The sequence below is a fragment of the Balaenoptera borealis genome (assembly GCF_965194805.1).
Source record: "Balaenoptera borealis genome assembly, chromosome: 6".
In the NCBI taxonomy this organism is placed as follows: Eukaryota; Metazoa; Chordata; class Mammalia; order Artiodactyla; family Balaenopteridae; genus Balaenoptera; species Balaenoptera borealis.
Genome location: NC_138863.1, coordinates 43,422,358 through 43,441,724, shown reverse-complemented (window position 1 = coordinate 43,441,724; position 19,367 = coordinate 43,422,358). Strand labels below are relative to the sequence as shown.

The 19,367-nt window shown below is 41.8% G+C and overlaps 1 protein-coding gene across 6 annotated transcripts in view; it reads left to right on the top strand.

Moving 5' to 3' along the window:
- The window catches only part of MYO1B (myosin IB), a 179,514-nt gene that overhangs the window by 9,800 nt on the left and 150,347 nt on the right, over positions 1 to 19,367 (top strand). The window contains exon 1 of one of the 6 annotated variants that reach the window (XM_082397308.1): positions 7,286 to 7,369. The exons of the other annotated variants lie outside the window; for them this stretch is intronic. The gene's annotated coding sequence lies outside the window, so the exon portion shown is untranslated. Of the gene's footprint in view, positions 1 to 7,285; positions 7,370 to 19,367 lie in introns of those variants that run through there. 6 annotated transcript variants of the gene reach the window in all.

Sequence of the window (19,367 nt, the reverse complement as noted above, 5' to 3'; positions counted from 1 at the left end):
GTTAACAGTGATTGTGTTAGTGTAGTAGATAGGGATGACTTACTTTTACAACCCTCTTTATTTTCTGCATTTTCTGTAATCTGGTTATGTTACCTCTGAACTAATAACAATACAAAAAAATCTTATGAAAAAGCTCAGGCTGCAGTTGCCTAAGCGGTTCACTAAAGTGGAGCCGAAGAGAGTGGCACGCCTGGGGTCTGCCTGCTCTGATTGTATTCGCAGGTGGAGTAGTTTCCCATTTATGCTTATAGTTGCAGGAACACAACAGTATTTAACAGTCTTCAGCAGGTGTATCCCAGGAAGTTAGAAGATGGGGATGTGGATCCTTGTGAAACTCTTCTTTCTTTGAATGTTTCTTTTTCTGTCATTATTTTCCCTTTTTTGTCTCTTGCTCTGCTCCCTGAGAGTGCCTCTGGCCATCTGTTACTCTCTTTGGTCTCCTCTTACTCCCCTCCCCTTGAAAACCACTCCTTTCAATACCCCATCTTTCTCCTTTACTTGCTTGTCACATGGAAATGATGCACACATTTCTACAATTCCAAGTAAAGACTAAATTTTATTTCTTATTTTTAATCGTAAAAATAAATGTAACTTTTCACCTTCAAAAATCTACATTAAGTTGCCTTTTGTTAACTCATACCTAGAATTAATTAACTTACTAACTCACTAAAGTCTGGGGGAGTCTGTGATTTCCTAAAAGCACCGGCATCTTGGGGGACTTGGGAGACTGAAAGGAAGGGGAGATTGAGGGGATGCTGAAGCTGAATTTTTCCTCTTTCCTTATTTTGCTGAGGGTCATCTGTGTGGCTACCATTTAGTTATGTCTCAGAGTTTTTTAAGTTTTCCAAACTGAAAGAACCGAATTCTGGAAAATTACCAAAATACATTTTTAGAAAGAGAACTTTGCCAAATTTGGCACATTTCCTTAAAAGCCCATTGATTTCAATTACTTTTTAAAAAGTTCAGTGAGCTTTCCAGTTTTCCTTTCATGTGCCTCTTCTTGAATAATTGTGAGTGGAGAAATGGGCTTTCCTGCTAAGTTTGTTTTGTCTACAGGAATTTATTTTTAAGCAGTGGCTTTCTGTAAGTATCTCAAAATTATACCGACATGGATTTCAAAGAAAGTATGACAGCATGTTGCTACTCAACAGAATAGCTATTTACTTGAGAAATATTGCTAATTTCAGTGAGATTTCACAGTCGAATGTAAAATCTAGTAGAGGGGATTTAAATTAAGGGATACCTTCCTATACCTTATTCCATAGTTTGTAGTGTTTTTCATCTCCAACCACAAATGCCTAATTTGAACATAAATATTTATGCGCATTCTCTCTCTGCTGTAGGGAAGTCTAGTTTAGTTAGGGTAAAATCTGGATTTATAGAATGGGTATAACTAGGATTTAGTATTCACTATTCAAAAGGATTCATCAGAGGAGTACTTTAAATTAGAAGCAACATGTATACCACTATTGAGTAAGGCAGCAGTTGTAAAAGGTCTGTATTATCACAGGCCCACTAGGTACAGACGTGATCTTGCATCTTGTCTGTTTCACTTCATATGCTCCAATACATGGAGGAAGAGAAATCTGTTGGGTTTAGCTGACACATGCGTGCCACAGGTGTTGAGAAATCATGGTAAAACTGTCAGCCCAACCTTAATACTTGCTGTTTGTTGCAATTGAAAAAAGAAACAGAAAAGTATAGGTAAAATGCTACAGGAAACATGTGCCATTTTACGTCCTTCCGGGTGACCTCTTTCGTATCTCATGGACTCTGGGATGGAAGAGTTGACAAGTTTTCTCCTTGGATGGGAAAGTGCCCCTTCCTTACCTGGCAATCAGCGAGCCTGTCAGACCCTGGGTGCAGCGGGGGCTTCACCTTCTGTGATTCCACTTCCAGCTTTGCACTTGCCCTCTTGGCAGCAGCTCACGTGTGGTGATCTTTTCTTACGAGAACAGTTAATGACCATGGCAGATGCTGGGAGCCCACTTCTGCAGTCTTGCAGCTGTTTATGTGTCCAGTTGGACTTCTTGAAAGAATTAATTTTTAGGATCTCACGCTGAGGGCTACAAGTATAATAGGATTTAGGGGGAAACGTTATTTTGTGGGAGTTCGTTTTGGATGTTGCAACAGATGTAACATGAAGGTAGCATGGCAGCTGAAGGGAATCCTGTAGTAAAATTCCCATTTATCCTGAAACCAGGCAACTCAGAAAGTCCAAGATTACTAACACTCACTTCTGGATATTTTGTACTAAAAAATCATCTTAAGAACAAACATTACAGGAAGTTTGGAAAGTGGAACTAAAAAGACTCTTCTTGAGTTAACTAACTCTTAAAATATCAACTATGGTCATTTCTGAGTATTCCTTTCCAAGTTTTCTATGTGTGTGTTTTGGAATGATTGTAATCATCGAGTTCATATATTTTCTGTATTGCTGCGGGTTTCGAGATAAATTTTATAGTTGTGTATTCCACTGAGTACCGTAATTTCCTGAAACACCTCTTTTTTATTGGGCATTTGGGTTGCTTCCACCACTTTGCTGCTGTAAATAATAATACTGTGATGAACATTTTTGTGCATATAACCTTTTCTCTGTTTTGGGTTATTTTCTGATAGTAGCTGTTGAGAATGAGCTGATTGGGTCAATGATTGTGGTGACTGTTGTGATGTACCCCTCTTTAAGCAGTGGGGTGGATGTAGTGACTGGATTGGAGGGGGCAGGGGAAGTGGTGGTCTGGGATGACTCCCAAGTTTCTGGCCTGTGTGATGTTGGGTATGGTCGTCACAGACAGGCTGAAGGGGGTGGGTTGCATTTGGGAGGTGGGGCCTCCAGGCAGAGAGGGAGGTTCAGCAGACGCTGGGGCTCAGGGACAAGCCAGGGCCTGAGGTGTGGATGGAGGAACTACCAGCATCTTGGTGTGGTCGAAGCTGTGGATGTTGTGAGGACCACTTAGAGGGCGGAGGGAGAAGAGGGGAAGGTGGGTGATAGAAGTCTGGGAGACATTATTTTGTGACAAGTGGAGGATGGAGAAGCCACTAAGGAGAATAAGGAGTGGTGGGGTGGGAAGTGAAGAGCCAGGGAGAAGTGGCCAGAGGGAAGCCAGGGCAGGAGAGAGTTTTAAGGAAGGAGTGCGCGGGCAGCAAACAGGTGGTGACATTCTACTTGAAGATGTTTCAGTGGCACATGCCGAGTGAGCTGTGGGTGCTTAGGAAGGGTGGCAACTGTCAAAAGGTAGGCTGTGTCAAAAGCTTAGCGGTGGAGGAAGAGAGAAGTAGGCAGTCTTACCAGGGCTTATAGGACGGTATATTAGTCTGCTTGGGCTGCCATGACAAAATGCCACGACTGGGTATCGTAAGCAACAGAAATACATTTTCTCACCATTCTGGAGGCTGGAAGTCCCAAGACCAAGGTGTCAGCAGCTTTGGTTTCTTTGAGGCCTCTCTCCTTGGCTTGCAGATGGCCACCTTCTCACCGGGCCTCGTATGCACATCTCTCAGTCTGTGTTGGCTGTGTCCCTGTCTTCTCTTTTTATAAGGACACCAGTCATGTTGAATTAGGGCCCACCCTTATGGCCTCATTTTAACTTAATCACCTCTTTAAAGGCCCTGTCTCCAAGTACAGTCCCATTCTGAGGTACTGGGGGTTAGGGCTTCAACATATGAATGTGGGGAGGGGGTGACACAGTTTAGCTCCTAACAGATGGATTCTAGGCCTGATGACACACTTATCCTTTCTCCTTCCTCCGTTCCTCCCCCAACACCCCCCTGCCTCCCCCCAAACATACACACTGTTGACCCTTTGCTGCTCCTCATCGTATTCTTGTCTCTTGGCTTCGGTGACCCATGCTCTGGTCTCATCTCCCCCTGGTCCCTTGGTGTCCAGGTTCTGTAGGGTTTGGGCCTTGGCTTTCGCCTCCTGCTAGAATCAAGTTCATTTATTTGTCTTCAACTCCTTCTCAACTGTAACTCAATCTCAGATAGCAAAGCATTAATTCTCTCAGGTATAAAAGTTGTGTCAGGTTAACCCTGTAGTAAATTTTATTTGATGATAAGACTAAACCATTTTGTAATCTTGTCCTTGTGGCTGCTTATTTCACAATTTAAAAAAACCAAAACAAAACAGTGGGAACATTGATTTAGGTCAGGGTTCAGTCAAAATTTATATTTGAGTTTATCTCGTATTTTACAAATTAATATTGTTGTTGTTGTTTTTTCCCCTTGAGTTTGGTTTTGGATTCCTTTTTTTCCCGAGAGCCTATCTTGGTTAAAATAAGACTGAGTAGGTAGCTATCCCAGTAGTGCCTGGGGGCAGAATTATTTGGGTAGGTATGGTATTACTGCCTTTTTTCCTTCAGATGTGGGTTTTCTTTTTTTTTTTTTTGGAATTAAAACTATATAGAAGTTAAGATCATCCTATTTGATGCTGAGGAGGGAGGCTTTACATGCATGGTGTTGATGAGGGAGTTGGGGTTAAATTGTGGGTATATGTTATTTAAACTGTGGTTGGTTGCACTGGGGTTTCTGGTGTACATGTGTTTACATAGTGTTTCTCTCAATAGTCTATTGAAATATATCAGTATGATTTCTATGTAAAAGTTCATATTTTTATTGAAAAGGCTGACTATCAGATTTCTAAAAGTATATAAATTACGGATAGATTTACTGTTTGGCCACCTAAAATAGCACCCAGATTTTGCCGGGCAACCTTGAGAGGAACATTTATCTCTGTCGACAGTTTTAAAAGAAGTATATAATTTTAAAGTATGATACTCAAATTTAGTTTTTAATAGTAACTTATGTGTTTATTCTTTCTATCTTTAAGAGGCAGGTTATTGGAATGACATGTGACCTTGTACTCTTGACTCTGTGTCTGATTGTGGGTTTGAAGTGTTATTTTTGTGCTTTTTTAAACGACTTAGGCCCTTCTGACTGTACATTTGGGACAGAATAAATATGGTAGTTGGATATGGTTTTGAAAAACCAACCAGATTCTTAACCTGGTAGTACGATAGTACTATTCATTCTTATAATTATCTAGAGGCTCATGGCTTTAGAAAACTCTGTGAGCTCTTAGGGACCTCCAGATTTGCTGGATTAGTGGGTGTTCTTTTCCTTTGTCAAATATATCAACTGATGCCCATGACACAGTAAATGCCCAAAGTTAGAGGGCTACCCTGTAGTGTGCTCTTGAGTTTTTGTTCCTACCAGTCTATGCTTATGTGGGCTCAACTGTGTTTATTCCCAAGCCTGTTTATACCAATTGTACTAATTATTGTATTTAATATAATGATTTAAAATATACGTGCAAAAAGAATTGTTTCTATGAAAATTCATTTGAATGTTTTATAAACCACCTAATAAGTTTCTAAAAATGATTACAGCTAATTTAGGAGTAACTGAAATAACTAAAGGATTTGGAGGATCATAAAATAAAAGTATTCCCACTAATATTGTTAGTCATTCAGGATAGGTAGATTAATTTGTGATTATGTAAAACCTGGCAATCTTAGTGACTCAAACGATAATGCACAGTCACACTGGGTGGCCATTGTAGGTCAGGTGGGGGTCTGCCCCGTGTTGCCCTGGTCCTCACCCCAGCGCATAGTCTGATGGAGCTGTGCCCTCTGGAACATTGCTGATCCCTGTGGCAGAGGGAAGGGCAGACGTGAAACCTTTATGGCCATACGCCTGAATTCAGCAGTGCAGGGATAGATGGGCTTCCCACAGAGGGAGTATCGAGCATTTACCAGGATTAGTGCAGTCCACCCCACACTGCGTCCCAGGTGTCTCTACAGCCTCACTATTCTTTAAAGAAATTAGACTTGGAGGATGAGGCCATGAGGATGTTTTACAAGAGACCACTGGCTACTACAGTCAGTGGACATACACTCAAAAGGCCTCAGCGCTACAGAGAAAGATTGGAAAATAAATATATATTTTTATAGGGTTTATTTAAAATAATAGGTTTAGGTATGTATCATTTACTTATGACGTCCAACGTTAACTGACCTTTAAAAAAAAACAACCAGCCAAACTGTCAATCATTAGGCATTTGGATGAGAGAGCCTCTACATGAGTCTTAAATCCTCCCCTCTCTCTTGCGCCCTCCATCAAATTAGTTTCCCACCTTTTATGATAGATTTGTCTGTTAGTTCTCTTGCACTTATCCTCATTTCATTTCTATTAGTTCTACCCTAGTTCTTATTCCTGAACTTCTAGATCCGTGCCCCAACTGAATTCCCTACTGCTAGCTTGTACAGTGCATTTATGCAAGTAGAAAAAGGTGTCCTTTAGAGCAAACACAGTCCCTCAGGAGCTTGACTTGATGTCAGTCCCCATATTCCCTCTTGGCTGGCCCATTTTTATGCAGTGCACAAACTGAACAACTGCACAGAGCAATCCTACTCCCTGCTTCTAGTCACTCTCCCAACTAATTCAGACTATTCCTTGATCAAATCTCCTTAAAATTTTTGTTGTCCCTATGCCAGCTCAAAAAATTTTTGATGACTCCCAATCATCTATAATGGCTGTCCTCAACTTTATTTTCCATCAGACCATCACCAGTGACTGTCGATCACACTTGTTGCCTTCTGGATGCACTGATGTCAGTAATGACTGCAGTGTAGACATATGAGGCAGGCTGTGTGATGCTTCCCTCTCCTCTCCCACCCATTCCCACCCCCTCAGCCTGCACTCTCAGACTTGCCTCAGCTTACCTTTCCTTCCAGCTTCATGGCCCAGCAGGGCACAACACCAGCTGTCTTCTGCTGCCATTCTGTCTAGACACCATCTTCTGAATATGTCTTGTACCTCTTGCTTTCAGGTTCTTTTCCGCTTAATCACATCCTACTCATCCTCAAAAAGGACCCTCAAGGTCAAGTTTCACCTCTTCAGCCATCCTTCTCTAATCCTCCCAGACCATGATAATAGTTCACCTCTAAACATAGATGGTAGGCTCTATCTTCTTCTTTTTGTGGTGAATCATCTGCCCTATGTGAGCACTTGTTTTATTAGTTATATTGCTCTTAAGAATTTTTTTCCCCAACTAGTTTGCTAATGACTGGGGAGCAGTTGATGCGTCTCTAATTCTTTCTTCTCCCAGTGCCTATGCATCCTAGGTGCATAGGTCAGAGCGGTAGGCTGTGCCTGGTTAATCATATAATTCAGTTCTGGATGGAAGCTGACGCCGCTTCTTCCTAGCCACTGGATACTGACCTACTTTTCCCTCCTTATCTGTTTGCAAAATATTTGTTGAACGTGGTGTGTTCTCCCGGTCACAACCAATGTTTGTCTCTCCCTTTCATATGTACTAAATGCTAAAGTGCTAGTTGAATCAGTGGAAAAAAACAATGGAGAAGAAAAGTTGGTAAGTAGTTTTAATTTCTAAACCTTATAATTATGTCATTTAAAGAGAACGCTCTGTAGTTTTTATATCTATCTACCTACCTACCTATTGAGAGACATGATTAAGGGTAGAGTGTAAATTTTAAGTTTTTAGGCCTTTTGATTTGATGCTTTACAATATAACAGTGTGGTATTTTGAAAATCTTTTTTTCATAAATTACTTGTAGAAGGAAATGAACTTTTCTTAATCAGCCATATACAAGGTAGTTCACTATTAAATATTTATTTCTTACCAAAACTTCCCTTGGGAAAATTTATTGTATGGTTCTATACTTGGTCAATCTGATTAACAATTGATTTTTGTATAGCTTTACAGGTTAAGTGCGTGCTATATTCAAGGGAAAAAATATGTGTTTATGTGTTGGGGGGCATTTGTATGTATGTATCCTTATGTAAATATATGAAATAATTGCTGCATCCTACAGAACTTTTGGAAATTAACAGAACTATTATTAAAATTTAGTTAACATTTATCCATTTAAATTTAGTAAACATAGATTTTGTTAAACATTTTAATTTGTGACTTAAAAAGGGTTATTTAGTTATGGCATGTCTTGTAAGTTGCTTTGCTGAATTGTGTATTTTTTTTAGTTCTTCATAAATGCTTTAGAATGTGTTTAGAGATATGGAAAAATTATGGTGCTTTAAATTCCAAATGAGAAAAACTAGAAAAAAATTAACCGAGAAAATACTTCCAAATTCGAATCTGATTGCTGATTTTAATCAGCTTAGGTGAAGTAACCCACTGCAATTTAGCTATTTTTTCTAAAAATTCTTTTTCAGTGACAAAGTTGTTTTGCCTTCTCAATTTACATTATCAGTGTCATTTTGGTAACATCTTAGCTATTTTTGTTTGATCGATGCTGAACTAATAAACATTCATGAAGCCCTAACGTAAATGTATAAACATCTCTCTCTTTGATTACGTAGTATATTAGACTTTATTTTAGTGGATAACTGCTTGAGGAAGCTTCTGAATTTTTATTATTCCAAAAATACTTTTTCTTAACCACAAGCACAGAGGCATTACTGAAGACGTACTGTTGAGTGATGCATATTTTTCTTTTACTATATAGGTTTCTTTTTAAAAATTTTTATTGGAGTATAGTTGATTTTATATAGGTTTTTTAATTTGTAATTTTAGATCCCTTTTGGCTTTCTTAACTAGATGCATTTGTTAAAAAAGCCAGTGCCATTTTGCAGCTAACCATGTAGTTGTAAACATAGAGAGAACACATTCACGTGTACCTTGATGCCTTTGCTGATGGTGATGCTGTTGATTTTGTGCATTTCCTTCTGTGCTGTGTATGGTTAGGCCCTTAATACATTTTTTTTGCTGGTGAGGTCAGAATAAAGAGAGCTGCTTTCCTTTACCTCTGTGTAGATGTCACTGGGAAAGTTTCTTGTGGACTGGCATTTTTGGTTTTTAACATTCTTTGTAGCCAGACCCAGGATGCTTGCTCACCCCAAAATGAAGGAAGTCAGTCTTTGCAGAGTTGAGCTTTTTTTGGTTGAATCAGTAATGATGGAAGCTGGGACAGGATCTTAGGAGATGATGTATTCGACCCCTTTGTGGGGAAGCTGAGGCTCAGACTTGACAGTGTGCCTAGGATCACACTGTGTGCTAGCTGCAGAGCTGAGTCTGCAACATGGAACTTGTGGGGTTTTTTCTGGAGCCACTGTGGTGGTCATTCCAACCTCTGGTCTGTTGCAAAATGCAACAGCTGACATTTCCCGGAGAGATAACTTGCTTCCTCTCCCCAAAGAGTGCACTAAATTCAATACATTTCCCTCCATTGTCACTGAAAAGAGCCTGAATGACTGAAAGGTGCCTTTTTAAAAGAAGGTGGTTTTGCTCTGGTGTACCCCAGGCTATTTTATGTGAGAGTCTTTGTTCAGCCAAATGCCTTCAAAAATTGATTTATAGGGACCCCCAAACTGATGGCTACAAGAAACCCTACTTGGGTGGCTCCTAGGTGCAATTCACCGTACTTTGAATTATAAGGGAACATCTTGAGTGCTTGGATGGTCTGATCAAGTATGAAGAGAGCAGAAAGAATCACTCTACAAGCGATGTAAGCAGGGGGAGGGGGCAAGGACAGGAGGACTTGGGTGAGCGTATTAGCATGTGGGACTAGACTGGGACCCTCTGATTAACAAGCCAATTCATTTGGAAGGAAACTTGGTTTTCCCCAGGTGACTGTATTCTATTTAATGACCACTGGTATTTGAGATCCGCGGTATTTGGGATCCGCACACCGGCCAGGAACCAGTCAGAGCTGTCAGGTGTGCCAGTTACATGTGAGCTGTGTTACGTTCACCTAGGGGTTCCAGGGTGTCAGGTTTGCCAAACTAAACACGTTGGACTTCTTGGAATATTTTTTAATCCGCATGAGGGAACAAATTGAGAGGACTATGGGTTATAATTAGCACATCCCAGTGCAGCTGAGTTTGTGTTTCTGGCTATAACAGTGGTTTATAGTTTTTGGCTACTTTGTCCCATGGGAACTCATAGGCTTTTTCAGACGTTAGTTAGCTCATGAGTTCTCGTAACATCCAGTATAGGGCAGCCTGACCATAGGTTCCCCCTAAAGCCAGGACAGCTTGCCCTACATTCTTGACCTTCTAGGATTTCGGCTGGTGAGGGTACCATGCTGGGGGAGGGGGTGGAGAGGGAGGGCTGGGGCTGGCTTTCAGACCCAGTCTTGGGGGTGGGTGTCGTTCTCTGAAGTCGCCCTGCCCTTCAGCAGTTGTTCCTGCCATGACTCTGCAGAGCTTCCTCCAGGAAGTGACGGTGGGCACAGTGATGTTGGCCACGTTCCTCCTCAGGGTACTGAACTCCATGGGGTGTCTCTTTCAAATGAGGCAGTGCTTGAGGTTATTTGCATGGACACACCTGCCAGAAGACAGCAGGGAAGAGTAGGGGAGCTCTTCAGGATCAGGAGAAATGGGCATTGCGAAGGGAGGGAACTAGCATCTGGTGAGAGCCTCTCGGAAGTCGGGCTTTGCTTTCTCAAAAGAGAAAGTGGAGTGGATGTTGTCATCCCTGAATTTTTAGATCAGAAACTTGAATTCCATAGATGAATTCCCTTGGATTCGAGTTTGGGTCAGTGATTCAAAGCCTGTGCTGTTCCATGTTGGGGTGGATCAAAAGGGAATTCTCAGTCCTGGAAAACTCTTGCTACTAAACTTGTAGAAAGTTACTCTTTCCCAAGTAAAGCTTCTCTTTATAAACTGTGGAATATTCTGACCTCTGGTGACTTAGGAATTAGATTGAAGGGTGTGTGTGATATTAATATACTAAGTGTGAAAGCCTACTCTCAGACCAGATAGGAAAGCTTCCTCACCCTGGCTCTTCCAGAAACCAGATGTGCAACATCTGCTGGGTCCATTTCTGTCTCTTAAAAGAAGGTTTTGCCTGGGATCCTAAGAAGTTTTGCTCATACATCAGAAGAGATAGTTTGTAGTAATCCAGAACCTTCAGTGTTGTCATGGCAGCCAGTTATTTTTGACTCAAAAATCTTTCCAATTAGTCTAGATAATACATTTTTCATTTCCACTGTTAGAAAAAAACTTTTTTTAACCTGTCACTTTATGAATTGTAAAGTTCTATCTAGATGCTATATTTCAAATCCTTAATAACTGGACTGTGCCCGGGGTTGAGGGTAGCCCAGCTCCTGGTTGATGGCTTTGGTTGATATGGCTAGCCTTTCTCTACCCAGACAGAAACAAACCTTGACCCTGACACTGAGTGGTCCTGGCCCATCTCTGCCTATTCAGAGGAACCCTCTGGGGTGTGAACTCTTAGGTACCCAGAATGTTGCATTAATTGCCTTTCCCATTCACAGAGCTTTTTAAGATTTGAGTCTGGCTTTATGGCTTATGGGCTTCCGTATGCTTTTAGCTGTTTATTTTTATTCCCAGTTCAAATCTATTCCATTTTATCATTGCCTGATAATTTAATGTCCTTTGTATTACCCATAGTTTGAACTCAAGACAATAGTTATTTTATGGAAACTGCCCAGTAGTTGGGCCTGTTTTTCCCTAAATCCAAGATTGTAACAAAAGCCCTCGTACTAGCAGTCTATTATATATTCTTAACAAAAAGCTTTAGAGAAAAGTGGGTAAAACCTCAGTATGTAGTGGTTTTAACAGTGGAATACAGGATTGGAAAATCAGATAACTATGTGAAGTAAATGCCATGAATCGATATACCCTATCTAAGCTTCTCTAAGGAAATGTGTTGATAGGAGTGAGAATTGGCATCCCCTAAAGCCTTTTCACAAAAGCATGTCACGGCCCACTTTCTCAATCTCTGGGGAGCCCTGCAAAGCACCCCGAGTGGCTCTGTGTGGCCCACTAACCCCTTCTCCTTTGAGAACCATGCTGCTTGAGTAAATTGTCCTGAAGAATGCAATTTTCATTCCGCTTGCCCTTAGCTTCGTAAATACTGAGAAGGTGTCTTGCCATTCGGTTTCTCACCCGAGTCTCTCATGATCTTTCCTGTTCTTGGTGAACCATGCGAGGCTGTCTGACAGGAAGGGGAGAGATGATGGAAACAGCCCTGGAAGGAAGAACGCGCGGTGTCCCTCTCACACGCATCATCTACCTGCTCCGCACCCCAGTGCCCTGTGAGCCAGCCCGTCGGCCAGGCAGCGGGGTCTTTGCATGTGGGGAGCTCAGGCCTTCTCCAGGGGCCAGGGGAGACCAGCAAGCTAACAGCTGTGCTGGAGGAGTAGGGCTTTGCTCAGAGCACGCTGCCTATGGGGCACCGCTGCTGATACTGGTTAAAGTCGGGGGATTTATTTAAGACAAGCAGCTCAGCTGAACCACAGTCAGGATCTAAAGCAGCTTTTCTGTCTGTCCCAGGTGGTCCTTCATGTGAGGTTTGCCTTAGGGGGCGGGGGAACTTGGTTGGGGAGAGACGAGACGGAGGAGGACGGCTGGAGTCCGGCTGTGGCGTCATGTCTTCTCTGATAAGGAATTTTTTTATTGAGGTTAAATCTACCTAATGTAACATTGACCGTTTTAACCTTTTTAAGTGTACAGTTCAGTGGCATTAAGTACATTCACATTATTGTGCAACCATGTACCTGTTAAACAGCAACTTCCCGTTCCCTCCTCCCTCAGCCCCTGGTAACCACCGTCCTCGTTTCTGTCTTCATGAATTTGACTGCTCTAGGACCTCATATAAGTGGAGTCATACAGTACTTGTCCTTTTGTGACTGGCTTCAGTTAGCATCATGTCCTTAAGTTTCATCGGTGCTGTAGCATGTGTCAGAATTTGCTTCTTTTCTTAAGGCTGAATAATATTCTGTTGTATATATATGTCACATTTTGTTTTGTGAATAATGCTGCTTTGAATATGAGCGTTTGAGTCTCTCCTTTCATACCCTACAGTAGAATTGCTGGGTCGTATGGCAGTTCTCTGTTTCATCTTTTTGAGCATCTGCTAAGGCATTTGAATATTAGCTTAAAGACACTGGAGAGTTATTGAAGGATTTAAAGCAGGACTTACCTGATCAGACTGTGATTTAGAAAGGCAACTTCGGTGGTGTGGCCCATGGATGCGGGAAGGAGAGGGCTGGCAGAGACTGTCGGGGAGACCACTTAGGAGGCTGTTGCCTTCAGCGTGAGAAATGATGAAGGCTGAGCTGGGGCCGTCACAGTGGGGAAGGGCCGGGAAGGGATGGAGTGGGAGTGATTAAGCTGATATAATCAAGGAGATAGGTTGGCTGTGAGGGAAGGAAGAGACAGGGAGAGGCCAAGGATGAGAAACTGGATCAGTTGTGACTGTGCAATTTAGGGGGAGTGGAAGGGTTTTGTTTTGTTTTTGTTTTCTTGTATTTTGGTGTGTGATGATACAAGAGACAAATTTTAGATGTATTGTGTACATCTTTGTGTATTGAGATGTTAGACACAACCAAGTAGAGATGATTGGTGGGCAGGCTGTTGATAATATGTGTTGCTAATTTGGGGGAGGGGGAGAAGGTAAAGAACAAAGGGGCAGATGGCCATGCAATTTGGCTGAATTTAAAAGTGTTGGGGATATTATTGGTGTAGCTCCACAGTTTCATAGCTCCTATGGATCTATTTCACATTCCTACCTGAGGCAGAAATATGTATATATATCAAAATTTGTAACACCAGAAATGATGGCCAATTCACTGGTTATAAAAATCAGGTTTTGGGACTTCGCTGGTGGCACAGTGGTTAAGAATCCACCTGCCAATGCAGGGGACACAGGTTCGATCCCTGGTACTGGAAGATCCCACGTGCCTGCGGAACAGCTAAGCCCATGTGTCACAACTACTGAAGCCCGCACGCCTAGAGCCTGTGCTCCGCAACAAGAGAAGCCACCGCAATGAGAAGCTCGCGCACTGCAACGAAGAGTAGCCTCCGCTCGCCGCAACTAGAGAAAGACCGTGCACGGCAACGAAGACCCAACACAGCCAAAAATAAATAAATTAATTTAAAAAAAAATCTGGTTTTGTAAGGATTCTAATGAATCCAAAAGGATTTAAACTAAAGCATGAGAGTGTTGGATTTGTCTTATATTCTTTTTGCTCATCTACATTTTCTGATTTTTTTTTCCTACAGTGAACATGTATTGCTCTTAATCATTAAAAGGGTCATTTGAAATTTCAAAAGTGGCCTGTTTTCTTGTCTTGACCCTCTTACTGGACTGTGAGCTCCTAGGGGTGTATAGGAGGAGGAAGTACCGTGATTATTCACAGTGTGTCCCTAGCACTTAACACAAGGCCAGGGACCAACAGGGCTCAATACTGTAAACGGTGGTTGAACTAAATTGAATGGAAATTTAATCAAACTTTTCTCAGAGATGAGATTCCATGCTCTTCTGAAAGATCTGGAAATTCCAGTGTTTCTCAGTCACTTAGCCCGTTACATTAGGTACGGAACCACGTCCTATAGACTTGGTCCCTCTTTTGCCTTTGTTTTGCCATCAGGATTTGCTGAGTCTTATTTTGTTCATGAAGTCTTGCCACATTGGCCTTGTTTTCTTACTTAAATGTGTTTCTCATGTTATTCTTAAAAGCATTAGCAATGTCTTTGGGAGCCAAATAGCTCAATTCTGTTTCCTGTCCTTTGTTGATAGTAATATGTTTTTAGAGGAATGGATCAAAGTGGCTTGAAGCCGCAGTCATTATTTTGCCTTCTGGTCTGCTTTGACAGAACCAAGCAACCAAAAATGGCAGCTGTGAGAATGCCGTTATTGAATGAATCAGTTGTCAACTGTAAATTTGCATACTTGTTCTCCTTTTGTGTTTCTGTGAATGCCTGCCATATGCCAGAGGCTGTGCACTGTGCCTTTGGGGAGAGAAAGATGAATAAGGGTGACTCTTGACACCAAGGAGCTGATTCTCCAGAAAAGGGTCTAGGATGCATACATGACCACCCTACAAGCAGGTTAATGAGGGGAACTCGAGTCAAATAAGAACAATTGTTACTATGCTAAGAAGACGCCCTGAAGGTGCTGCCTCTGATGTGTATTATTAATGACATGTTTCAATCGTCCCCATTTACAATTACCAAAGCAGTAGATAATCTGCTTTCATTAAGTTTTCCTGCAAGTGGCTTTTATGGCTTTGCTTTAAAAGTTCCTTCAAATTTATTTATTTATTTAATTTATTAATTATTATTTATTTATTTAATTAATTAATTTTTTTGGCGGCGCTGTGAGGCTTGTGGGATCTTAGTTCCCTGACCAGGGATTGGATCCAGACTCACGGCAGTGAAAGCACCGAGTCCTAACCACTGGACCTCCAGGGAATTCCCATTATTTATTATTTTTTTAAATTGAAGTATAGTTGATTTACAATGTTGTGTTAGTTTCTGGTGTACAGCAAAGTGATTCAGTTTTTTATATATATATATATTCTTTTTCATATTCTTTTCCATTACGGTTTATTATAGGATATTGAATATAGTTTCCTGTGCTATACAGTAAGACCTTGTTGTTTATCTTTTTTATGTAATAGTAGTTTGTAGCCCAAAGTTTCTTCAAATTTAAAATCGTGTTCATGACTTAATATTAATCCCTGTTAACCATTGCACCCTAAGCTCTGATTTGTGAGTGTTCTTTCAAATTCTATAGTAAAACTGTTTCAACTTAAAAATACACCTTTGTTCTCATCTGTGGCACTCTGAGACCTTCGAATAACATGGGAGACCACCAGATGCTATATTTCAACTTAAACTGCATCTCTTATTAGTCATTATTAAATTATCGATTACTTTGCAACAGCTTTTCAGTGTTGCTGCTTTGATATCAATAGTAGAATGGCCATGGCCTTCATAAGGATGTGCCATGGAGTTTGGCCATGTCTGTGTAGGGCTGTTGGCTTGGGGAATGCTGGTCTTGACGTTCCGAGCATAGATGACGTTAACATGGTAGGTGGCTGGTCATTTAAGGTTGGGACTGAGTAGACTACTCATATTTAAATGTTAGGTTACAGATGGCATTTTAAGATGCTCTAGGGTGTTTATGTTTCATTCTCTTTCGGATTTTGAGGAACTTTTGAAATGATGCTTTCAATATTTTAAATGGTATTTTTATACTGCAAAAGATGCCAGTAAGTGAATTGGTGTACACCGAGATATAGGTAGTAATTTTGGAAGTTTTTGAGATGAGAGTAGGTGGGGGAAGGAATGGTTGTGATCATATATTTTGTTTTTCTTGGATGGACAAACAGATGGAAAGAGCTGGGGCAGCCATGGAGTCACCGGGTACCAGTTGGTGTGCTTGGTGGTTGGGCTAAATCAGCACTCTTAGGTAGAGGCCCTACTTCCAGGCTCCTCTGTGGTTTCTCGGAGGGCTCCGCCGGTGATTGTATTTTGTAGATGGCTTTCACCAAGGTTGGAAGAAAAAGATTAGGTACTTGTAATATTGAAGATGTAACCGTGGTTTAATATTATATGTTGGGCACAGTACTTAGTGGTCATGTCGATGAGGGATCTTGGTTGCTTGCAATGCAGGAACGATGTAGAGACTCACAGAATTGCAGAGAGGTTGGAGGACCAGGAAGGATACGGGCTTAGAAGCTAGGCAGGAACTTAAGAGAGACTGGAGGGCTGGGCAGCAGGACCCATAGCAGAAACCACGGCACAGGAACCACCCGGTCTTCACGATGCTGCTGTTGCTGCAGTGAATAATGAGTGTGACCACCAGCTGTCGTCATGACCCGGGACTCCAAGTCACAGGAGGATGTCATTGGCTGTGTACAAGCCATGTTCCTTGGGGTGGAGAGAGAGCAGATCTGTCTCCTTTGAATTCTGTAATGGGAACTGGGTATTGCTTCTCACTGGATTACTTGTCGCAAGGTAACTGGGCCCCCTGAAAGGGAGATTAGGTGCAAATAGGAATGGGATTGTATACTGGATGGTGTCCCCTTTAAAATAAAAGACAAATGTTTACTATGGCTCCCCCTTTGGCTGCCCAACATTCACATAAGCCTTTCTTTCCATACTTAGGCTTACGAAAATAAAATGCCCCAGCCAACATAACGCACCTCTTCCCCGTATGGCTGAAAACATAGCCACCCCCTCCCCAGAGGTTCTCAAGAAAACCTCCTCTGTCCATTGTCTTCTGTGGCCCGATCTAAGTGGAGCACTGGGGATGATGGCTTTGTCATGCTTTAGCAGTTGTTTTTTGTTTTACGAGTTGCAGGTCTTGGGGTTGATTGTCTTAAAGAGTCAAGCCACTTGTAAGTCACTGTCAGCTGTACTTCTTTGGCAGTGTAGATCCCTTAAAAATGTTGTTGGCTTTCAAGGTTTATCTGCTTCCATGGAGTAATAACTAAAACCAGATATACTACCAGCCCCTCAGATTTTGAACCTAGAACTTGGTCTGAGAACTTGTCTCTGGGCGATTGGACCTGGCCTTGTTGCTCTGCCGAGTGCCTTAGCTCTTGGTTAATGGAATCCACCTGGGAACAGTTAAGAAGCTTAAGAAGCAGTAGAGCAGGTGATACGTCCCCTGTGCTCCATCTTCATGGTGGGAGTGCAATCCCTTTTTCAGGCTGTAGAGATGAAACAGTTGGTGCTTGGGATAGAGGACTTCTCTGTGTCCCCTGCCCCCGGGCAGAATGACTCAACTTAGTAGCGTCATATGTCCTCCTCTCTGGCTTTCAGACAGACCGGTTTCACAGCAAGCATGTCTTTTTCTCATAGATCCTTAAGAAGTAGCCAACACATACTCTGGCATCTGTTTTTTTTCCCTCGAATTCTCGAAAGTTGCAGGCACAGGTCCATGTCGTAAGGCACAACAGGCCATGGTTTAATCAGCTGTGTCTCTATTAAGCATCAGAGGTGATCTTGCCAGTCTAAGATAGTAAGTAGCTTCTCATGCCTCCACTCTGTGGCCTTGGCTCAGCCAGTCCATGCTCTTTAGCTTGTTACTGACAGCGCTCCATTTCCTCATGCCAGCTTCTTTTATTGGGTAAGATGCTTTCTGTCGCAAATAATAGAAAATCCAACTCAAAACAGCTTAAATAATAAAGAGAATTAATTGGCTTCTGTGACTGAAAACTTGAGAGCTGTGGGATGGGCTTCAGGTGTAATTTGATCCAGAGGTTTGTGATGTCATCAGGTTATTTTCTTTCCCTGCCCTCCTCCATGTATTGTTTTCCTCCTCAGACTAGGCCCCTCATGAAAGCAGACATGGTCACAGAAGTTCCAAGTATCACATCTGTAAATCATGCCACCCAGAGGTAGATGGAACCTTTGTCCTCATATTCCAAGCCAAAGCCTCAGGCTCAGTTATGTGACCAGCCCTGAATCAATTACAGTGGCTGGGAGGTGGAAATGTGTTGATTGCCTTAGTGTAGATCACACGCTACTTTCCCGGAGCATGGGATAAAATTGGCTTGCCTGGAACAATGTGGATTCATTCCCCTGTGGGTCTTGGGAAGGGTGCAGGTGGACATTTATGTGTCAAACAAAAAGTATCCTTAGTGCTCTATGTACGTTCCCATATGAATTCTTCTGATAGTTTGTGGAAACCTTGAGTTAGCAAGTGATTCTGAAATTTGTTCCTGTAGTCAGTGTTGCTCTTTCAGAGAAAAAACAAATCAGTTTCTTTTGGCTGAACAAAATATTCCGACTAATTTCGTTGAGATGTCGAAGTGAACCAACCAGGCCTGGAGACAGTAGTCATGGTAAGGGAAATCAGTCAATTTGCGCGAAGATAGGAAATGTCTCTGTGTCATTTTCTCAGTGTCCCAGTTTCACCATGAGAATGAAAATGAGGGGGAAGGCTGTCACTGTTTCCTCCCCACTAAGTGCCTAGATGCTAAAAAAGTAAAATGATACGAAACAAAACTGTGCTGGCATGACTAAGTGGACGTTGCTATCACCTTTTCAGTTGGTTTACTTTATTGCTGTATTTTGATTTGCAAAAGTTGTATTTTCAGAGTCTTTCACTTTTACCCACTGCCTGTAACTCAGCATTTGTTTTGCTGTCTTCCGCCCTTCAGATTATAAAGTTGGGATAGAAGTGTAAAAATTAGAACCCATACTCTTGCTTGAAACTTGTATTTGAAAAAATGGTGAAGCAAGTTTAATTACAAAGACTGGCTGCTTAATTATTGCTACCTGCAACGAAGCTGTTGTCTTTCTGCAGCTGTTTCCATAAGTAGACTTTATTATATACAGGAATCTACCCCAGGGCAAAGAGTTCCCATTCTGCCTCTTTGCTTAATTTAAATTGCTGGTTTGAGGTGGTTATTTTTGAAACTCTTCTCAGGTTCACTTCCCCCTTAATCCCTAAGCCTTCTTTCCTCATCTGCCAAATTATATGTAATGCATCGCAGCTAGAGTGCTTTTGGCATTTCTCGAGTCTGAGAACTTGAAATTTGATTTAAATGTTAATTTATTGTGACAAAGGTTGGGTACTCATGTTCCTATTCCTGTACAAGTCTTTCCACGGACTTGGCGTGGGA